Consider the following 8,839-nt stretch of genomic DNA (forward strand, 5'->3'; position numbering starts at 1 on the left):
GGAAAGTCTTGAGGTGTGTCACACCAATTATCGCCCCATTAGCAACAACACCTGAGCCCAGTAGTGGAACCAACAAAAATATATACATATATGCAGAGATTTGGGGAAGTTCATAAAAAGCACTAAACTTCATTTTTTACATTGTTACACGCACACGTACGGAACCTCCACCCGCCTCACCCGCGTGGGATGAGGAGAGAGACTGAGAAGCAATCCGTCTCCAGACTGTCACTGGCTAGGAGCGTCCGGATCGGGGCTCCACCGCTTCGGTGCTTTGGTTCAGCGAAAGCCTTTGCGTCTGTGGAGGCGGGATCCGGATCGACCACCACCAGCCATCACTCACTGCTCCACTCAGCCCTCGGTGGAGAGCTTTGGTGTGTGGGTGTGGGGTTGGGCGTGTGTGCTCACGCCGGCACTAAGTCACCACAGACTAATGACGCTGTCAGAACCAGAACAATCTGCATTCATCATTTCTTATCTGGCGGGCGAGGGAGCCGGCTGATGCCGGTCAGATGCATCTCCATGACGCTGCCGGGGTCAAGGACTGTATGATTGAGTCGGGTGGGTGGAAGTGTGGGTGGGTAGCGGGGTAGAGGGATGGGCAATGGGCTGCTGCTAGGGACTACTTCTCCGTTACTGCCTGTGGTGTTTGTTGACTCCACTCAACAATCCAAACAAACAGAGAGGGGGTGGACACACACATGTCCATGGAAGTGTGATACGACATATGAAATGTGAATGCGCACCACATAGCATGTGTAGGATTTTTTTAACACACACACATGGCCTATGCGCACCCTCACAAGTGTAGATCACCACACACATACACAAAACTACAAAAACGTTTGTTTCCTGTTTACACACATACTCACAACAATTTAGAAGCATGAAAACTTCGTACAAACCTAACACTGAGACACACAGACACATCAAGACACACAGACACACACACACACACACAGACGCACACACAAATACAGAGGCACACACACTTCCTCAGGGCTGTAACACAATGAAAGCCAATTTCACCTGAGCTCATTTATCCATTTCTTTGATTGCGTGTGCCCGGGGTTGCAGTTTTGTCCTTGTCGGCTTGGGGGGGGGGGGGGAGGCAGGGAGGACTTGTATTCATTCGAAACATCCTCTTTTCACTGACTTTCTGCCGACTCACTCACTCAACGGGACTGACCTTATTTAGCGACTCTCTCCATCAGCAAAATGAATGAGAGATGCCACCAGTGCTGAACTGACAGGGTGGAGGCCGAGTGCATTGGCTCTGGCGCACACAAGCCCAGCTCAGCCCCGCTAAGGCACTATAAATACGCCCCATAATGAAAGGCAACTAAGCATTGCGCCGTGGCGTGGCATCATGACTCCACTCGTGACAGCCCATTACCGATTTGAATGAAACCTCCTTTCTCCTGTCTCTCTCTTTTGCTCTCTATTTCTAGCTCTCCCTCTGTCTTTCAGTTGTTCCCTGAATCACTACCCCAGTCTTTTCCCCTGTCTTTCTCGCTCTTTTCTCTGCCTCTTTCTCACTTTTTCTCTGAGGTTGTTTCAGTCACTGTGAAGTCTCCGCAGCCTCTATTTGTAAGGCTGCGATGAACAGATGGCCCATGCTTCCAAAAGAAAGACTGAAAGAGAAACTGAAAAAAAGAAAAGAGACTACTGTGAATCGAATCCGTCACAGGAGACGGAACGTTCTTCCATACTTGAGGAGCGCTTCTCTCTCTCTCTCTCAAAGACGTCGCTCCTTCAATGTCACTCGGGCGCTGAGGGGGTCTCTTCGTGTCCACCTGTCTCAGAGTCCGACAGCCTCCAGCTTATCGCTCCAACCTCATCAGTATCAACGACAGACGGTCGTCCCAGCCCAAACCAACTCTTAGACACAGCACCGGACGAGTCGCAAAAAACTGAAAAAAAAGAAAATGAACAAAAAAAAAAAAGAATGACAAAGAATTCAAAAATTTAATTAGAGGGGCAGAGGATATTGGTGCCGGCCCTCGGCCTCCTGAACGAGGCGGTGATTAGATGTGGCGGGTGCTGCACGGCCAGGGTTCGGGGGAGTAACGTGGTGTTGGATAAACAGGCAGTGCCGGTGACATTGAGCAGGTGAGCGGGGCTGTTATCACACACACGCAGGCACAAGAGTCTGCTCTGATGGGCGGCAGTGCACTGAGAGGCTCTCACAAGCGCAGGATGATGAGGAGACGCTCAACAGTCTACGGCTTGGGCTGATTTAAAAAAAATATGGGAGCCTTTGGAGATACTGTATTTCAAATTAACAGAGAGTGCTGCAATATGGGTGTTTGTGTGTGTGTCAGTCTATCTGTGAGTGTGTGTATGTGTGTGTGTGTGTGTGTGTGTGTGTTTAAGCAGACTAATTCCCTCCCTCGTGAGAGCTTCTCTTGGGCATTCTTAAGGAATCCTCCAAAACAAATCTCTAGCACTTGTCTGAGCACATTAGGAAAATCTGCAGGCGAAAAAAAGTCTGCAGATGTGCGTTTTGTGTTTCTCCAGCTCTGGATGGGATCCGGTGCGAGGCGACTCATTATCCTCGCCAGGCGACTTATCACAGGCATCACACCAACCAGGCATCGGCTGCATTTCCACTCAACGGTCTGTTGAACCACTTCAAAGTGAACCTATTTTAAGGCCTCGGTAAGGAAAAAAAAATAACGAGGTCTCGAAAATAGACATCAATCACAATAATCTCAGCACTCAGTCACAAAACCTGAGTAATTTCTGGCTTACACTGTTGCCTCTCTCTCTTGTTACTCTATCCCTCTCCATCTCTACCCTTCTCTCTCTCTCTGCCCCTCTCTCACGCTCTCTCTCTGTCTGTTCTCTATCTCTGTATCTCTCATATCCCTCCTTTGTTGGAGCTGTAAGGGTGAGAAGGTGCTTTCACCACATCCAGTGAAGATAAGGACCCTGATATGAGTAGATGTCCTATTCTGCCCCCCTCTCCCTCTGTCTCTGTCCCATTCTCTCTCCTCCATTCTCTCTTCCTCTCGGGCCCGTCTCTCGTCTCATAATAAGCAGGACTGAAAGGAGCGGCGCACAGCCAAACTTCCTGCCCCTGTGATTGAATCGGCGAGGGCCTCGACTTCTCTCCCCATCCCTCCTCTGTCAGTGTGACGCTGTCCATTTCATTAGATTTGAGGGGAAAAAAGGAGGAGGAGGAGGAGGTAAGGGGGGTAAGGGTTGGGGGAAAATTGATGCGATTTTCGGCAAGCCCCCGCCAGCGCTTCGGTGTTTGCGGCTGCCCTCTGTGTGGCTCCTCGAAGAAGCGTGCTGCCCTCCCCTGTTTGGGCGTCTGCTGTCAAAACAGCCTCCTCTCTGCTTCAGTTTCGGATGCCTCTCCCCGGGGGGAGCAGGGGGTCTGATTGGGCGCTTAGAGTAATCACTGTTGAAGTGCAGCAGAGGCCTAACGCTTGGCTGCTGATTTGCTTGTGTGTTTGGGAAAAAAAGAGAAGACAGAGGAAGAGAAACAGAGAGACAGAAAGAGAGAGATTAAGGGGTCGACAATCAAAGAGAGAGAGACAAACAGATGGACAAAGAAAGAGGCAGAGAAAAAAAGAACGCTTAACAGTCAAAGAGAGAAAGAGAAAGAGACAGAGAGTAAAACACACAGACGGGAATAGTGAGGAAGAGAGAAGGAGGGAAAGAGAGAGTCCCCAGGGAGAGAAAGAAGACAGAGAGAGAGAGAGCGAGAGAATGAGTGAGAAAGAAGACAAAGAGAACTGGCCGAAAAAAGGCTAATTGAGTTTTTCAAAGCCATGCAGGCTCATCTTCTGCAGAGGAGGCAGCAGCAGGAGACAGGTCCTCTACTCCATGTCACCATGTCAGCATTATCAGGAGAGGTGTCCTCACATAGCGCTTCACTCTTCAGTTACACACACACACACACACACACAAACACGGCCTCACCTCACTGCTGACTCACCCCCTTCATTACTGACCAGAGTCTGCACGTCCGCCAGTGGATAACCCCACCCCCACCCCCAATGTGCTGGAGCACCAGGGATTACTAAGGGCCAACATGCTACTCCAAGTATAAAAAGCATGCCAGTGTCTTTGATGAGACGCTGAATGCATTCTGCTTGAAGTGCACAGTGGTGTGAGTCCAACAGGGAAACGACTTGATTAAATTTAATATCCCTGCAACTGTCATATAACGAGTATAGGAAACCATGCTGGCTTTTTTGGGAGACTTGTTCCCATGTCCTGAAATCAATGTTCAAGACAAGTTCTGTTTTATCCTGACCAGGTTTTGCCTGTGAATGAGGGTGAAGTAAATGCTAAATCAGAGAACCAGCCGAGCTTTGAGGTCTTGGAAGCCTTTTGGTCAAAGGGGGGGGGGGGAAGAGGAGCCTCTACTCTGAGGGTACACTTCAATGAAAGGTCAAGGTGAATGATGTCATTAGCTTTGATAGGTAGCTTAAGTAACAGTGTGTGGCTGTGAAAATCTAATTCTCCGGCTTTGAAAGTGGAACCCTAACCCTAACCCTGAAACGTCCATTAACAATGCTACCCTAAAAAACGGTGAAAACAAGACACTATTTAGTGAAAGTTGAAAGCATGACAATGACATAAACAAAGTGTTTTAGTGCAATTTTTATTGAAAATGACTAGCTGTATATTACCGTTTTTTACAACTGCTTACAGACGTGGTCTGAAAATTGGTCTAATTTTTTCAAACCCTTGTACACAATTCCCCCAAAAAAGAACAACAGCTCTCCTGTAAAATTAAACACTGCATTCAAAACTCAATAATCCCTTTTCAAAATCAAGTTTCCCTGTGAAATGGTTAACACAGCTATGTATATGCTTTTTGAATCACTAAATGCACACTTGTGTGATAAATATAAAACACTCCTTGTTAGGCTGAAACCTTTTGACGTTACGGTGTTAAAGTGCATTTCATAGAGCAATAGAATAGACAATAGACTCAATATGTACTGTAAACACACAAATACAGTAGAGAGCAAATTTAATTTTTCTACAGTTTTCTGAAAAAAATTCAGTTTCATAGTAAACTGAAATATTTGTTGTAAACACATAAATGCGTGGTCATTGAGGGTGCTAAAGTGGTGTTGGGTGCAGTGGGCTTTGCCCTGTTAAAAAGAAGCGTCTCTCGGCACTCGGCACTCGCCAGACACTGCCAGTAGGTGTTGGACTGAACACTGGAACATTCAGTTTATAATAAAAGCTGAACACCCCTCCCCCACATACAGAGACATCAAATGAAAATTACATGTGAACTCTTTGCCCTCTGTCAAGGGTGAAAAGTCTTAAAAAGACAGCTGGGCATCACTTTAACAACATCAGATTGCAGCATCTCCTTTTTATGTTTTCTCTCTCTCTCCTGCTCTTGCTCTCTCTCCATCTTTCTATCTCTCTCTGTCAGTCTCTCTGTCCTCTCAGATGATAGTCTCCTATGATAGCGCCTGATGGCTTAATCCTCGCTGCCACTCAAAACTCTATTCTGAAAAATCCACATATCACAGGTCAAAATCAAGCAGCCAGTTCCAGACAGGTCCTCTGCTTTTCCTTCTCTCTCCCCCATCTCTCTCTTTCTCCATGTCTATCCCTCTGTCCCTCTCTCCCTCTATCTCTCCTTCTTTCTGTCCCTCTCTCCATATATCCCTCTGTGTCTCTGTCCCTCTCTCCCTCTACCCCTCCCTCTTTCTGTCCCTCTCTCCCTATATCCCTCTGTGTCTCTGTCCCTCTCTCTCTCTCTGTCAAAAGCCCGAGATTAGACCCACACAGAAATGAAAGTGAATGTCAAAGGCCTCTCCCTCTCCTCTCTCCTCACCTGGGCAGGGCCCAGCATGGCAGCACGGGGCGTGTGCCACAGACCTGCAGAGAGCTCTCACTGTGAGGATACCCCTTTTGTGCTCATTTGATCTTTGTTTTCAAAGAGACGACTCTCTCACATCCAATGTATATAGCAAACAGTGTAGCATGAAGCAAGATCAGTGTTCCATTGGAAATATCTACACACACACACACACACACACACGCACATACAGTATAACACACACAGACAGAGACACACATACACAGACAAATACACATACACACACACACACACACATTAAACACACACAGACAGAGACTCACAGACACATAGCCTACACATACACACACACGCACATATGACACACACAGACAGAGACACACATACACATACACACACACACACACACACACACACACACACACATATGGCACACACAGACAGAGACACACACACACAGACAGGGACACACATACACAGACACACACGCACACACGCACATATGACACACACAGACAGACATACATACACAGACACAGACACAGACACACAGACACAGACACACACAGACACACACACACACACACACACACACACACACACACTCACTAGAGTGAAAGCCTGACAAAAAGAAGCAGGATGGAGACACACATGCAGGTTTGTTGTTTGGCTGACTGTGAACCAGATGCCAGCCTCCGTTGAAGTGCAAAGCAGAGGCTTCTTCACAGGAGAGGAAGAATCCCTTGTGGAAGGAACTGTCGGCCTGCGGCAAGAGACATCACAAGGCAACAGACTTCACAAAGGCCGGAGTCTAATTGAACCACAGGATTCTTCAGCACTCAGAGAGAGAGAGAAGAAAAAGACACATCTTCACAATTATATAATAAAACCTTTACATTTTTCATTTGCTCTGTCAGAACACCACTTTATTCTGTGTGCCAGTACAAGATTTCTGCTATTCACTGGAAACACTGAGGTCCAAGCGAGTGGACACTGAACACCTACCGTGTTTCATTTAATGCTTTTTTCGGATTGATGTAATCAAATTATGGCTCATGCCAAATTGTTTACTAAGTGGAGACTTCTTAGACTGATTTCTCTAGTGCTACCATACCACACACTATTACTGAATTACTTGAAAGAGAGCGTACAGTGTTTCTGTAGTGATAAATATGTAATACTGAAGTAATTGGAGTAGACTAAGAGAGGGGAGCAAGGCAAAGATATCTCCCTCAGGTAAAAGGAAATAGTATTAATGTGTCTAGAAACTTCCGTGCCACACTTTTTTCATTTTGTTCTTAAAAGCATCGCATTTTTCAATTCTTTGTCTGACTCTTTACAAAAGATGGCATTGCCCAAAAGTAGAGAAAAAAAAACAGTATAAAGGATTTCCTCCCATCTATACCTCACCTCCAACTCAACTGATAATGTTGAATGCTGTTATGTTGTAAGTTGAAATATTCATTTTCGAATATTCTTTGAGTAAATGTAATTGTGATTGCTGAATCTTCTTTTTCTGCATGTATAAAATGAATGGGAAATGTTCTAAGCTCTTGGAAACGTTCAGGTACACCACCATCTTCCTCCCAAGTGAAACACTGGATGTAAAAATACAAGGGGCTGCTTCTCAAAGGGCAGTGTAACCAAAAGCCTCTGCCCAAACCCCACAGGACCTGTCTGTGAAAGGGAAGGCCTCCCCACCGTGAGCTGCCAGACAATTTATTCACACATTGATCGGCCCCAGTCATCTGATCATTGGCCTGCAGCTAAATTTACCTTACTCCTGCAATGCTCAGATCATCTGACAGTCAGCCACTGACATCATCCATATCAATCAAAGCCACGATTTAACTAGATGTCAAACATGCTGACTTCACTTACGCAAGACATGGTGATAGGGAGAGAAGGAGAGGGATAATGCCCTGCCTGTGGATAACTGATGTAGGGGTGGTGTGTGTGTGTGTGTGTGTGTGTGTGTGTGTGTGTGTGTGTGTGTGTGTGAATTCAAACAGTTCAAAAGGCCTAGCTGGTGTTGCTCACAGATTTAGCATTCTTTTTCCTTGGAGATTTAAGAAAAGTGACTTTTTATCAGGGTTGTTTATTTTTTTGGAGTATTCAATGCCATTTTTAAATGTCTGTTTAACTGGAAAGTTAATTTGGTAAGAGTTGAATAGTACAAGAGGATGTAATTCAACTCAAACAAACAGACTAAACAAAGGTCAGATTTTATCTATAATTATTCTAATCATTTATAATGTATTTATTCTATCGTGACAACAGAAACACGATTCAATTATACAATTACACATGCTCATAATATGGTGCTTTTGCCAATGTTAGAATTGGTAAGATTTGTATTATATTGCATGTTGCAGGTTTATAGACCAGCATTACAATATTTTATATCGGCATTTATTATAATTATGCAACTGTTATAAAGATTTTATAGAGTTTGTAAACACTTCTATGCAATTTAGGATGACCATACAAACCTGGATCTATACAATTCATACATTCTCATAACATCATGTCACACACACAAGCACATACACACAGAGACACACATACACACATACATACACACACACACACACACACACACACACACACACACACACACACACACACACACACACACAAATCAAAAACTCATTTAAGTATGATCTATTGTGGCTATTAACTCCAACCACATTAAATCTTCCCTTTTTCCCTTTAACATGATAAATAAGGAGCTGGTTGCAACAAGGTAGCTGTCTTGCTCCAATTACACTCAGTATTACTGTATTGGAAGGCAGAGGAGATACTTGCCCTTTAGTTTCCTACATTAAGATGTGCGTTTTCTTGGGAAGATGTCACCAGTGACAAATGGGTTCCCCTGTTGGGACCCTCAGACAATAAATTAGAAACAATAATGCCAGGCACTTACTACATAACCTAATGGAGAGACTGAAATCATCTTCAGCATCAGGAGCTCAAGGGCAAAGGGTGCATGAATGCTTTGAATTGAAAGTATTAAGGGCACAGTGAGATGGT

Source organism: Sprattus sprattus (assembly GCF_963457725.1).
Source record: "Sprattus sprattus genome assembly, chromosome: 13".
In the NCBI taxonomy this organism is placed as follows: domain Eukaryota; kingdom Metazoa; phylum Chordata; class Actinopteri; order Clupeiformes; family Clupeidae; genus Sprattus; species Sprattus sprattus.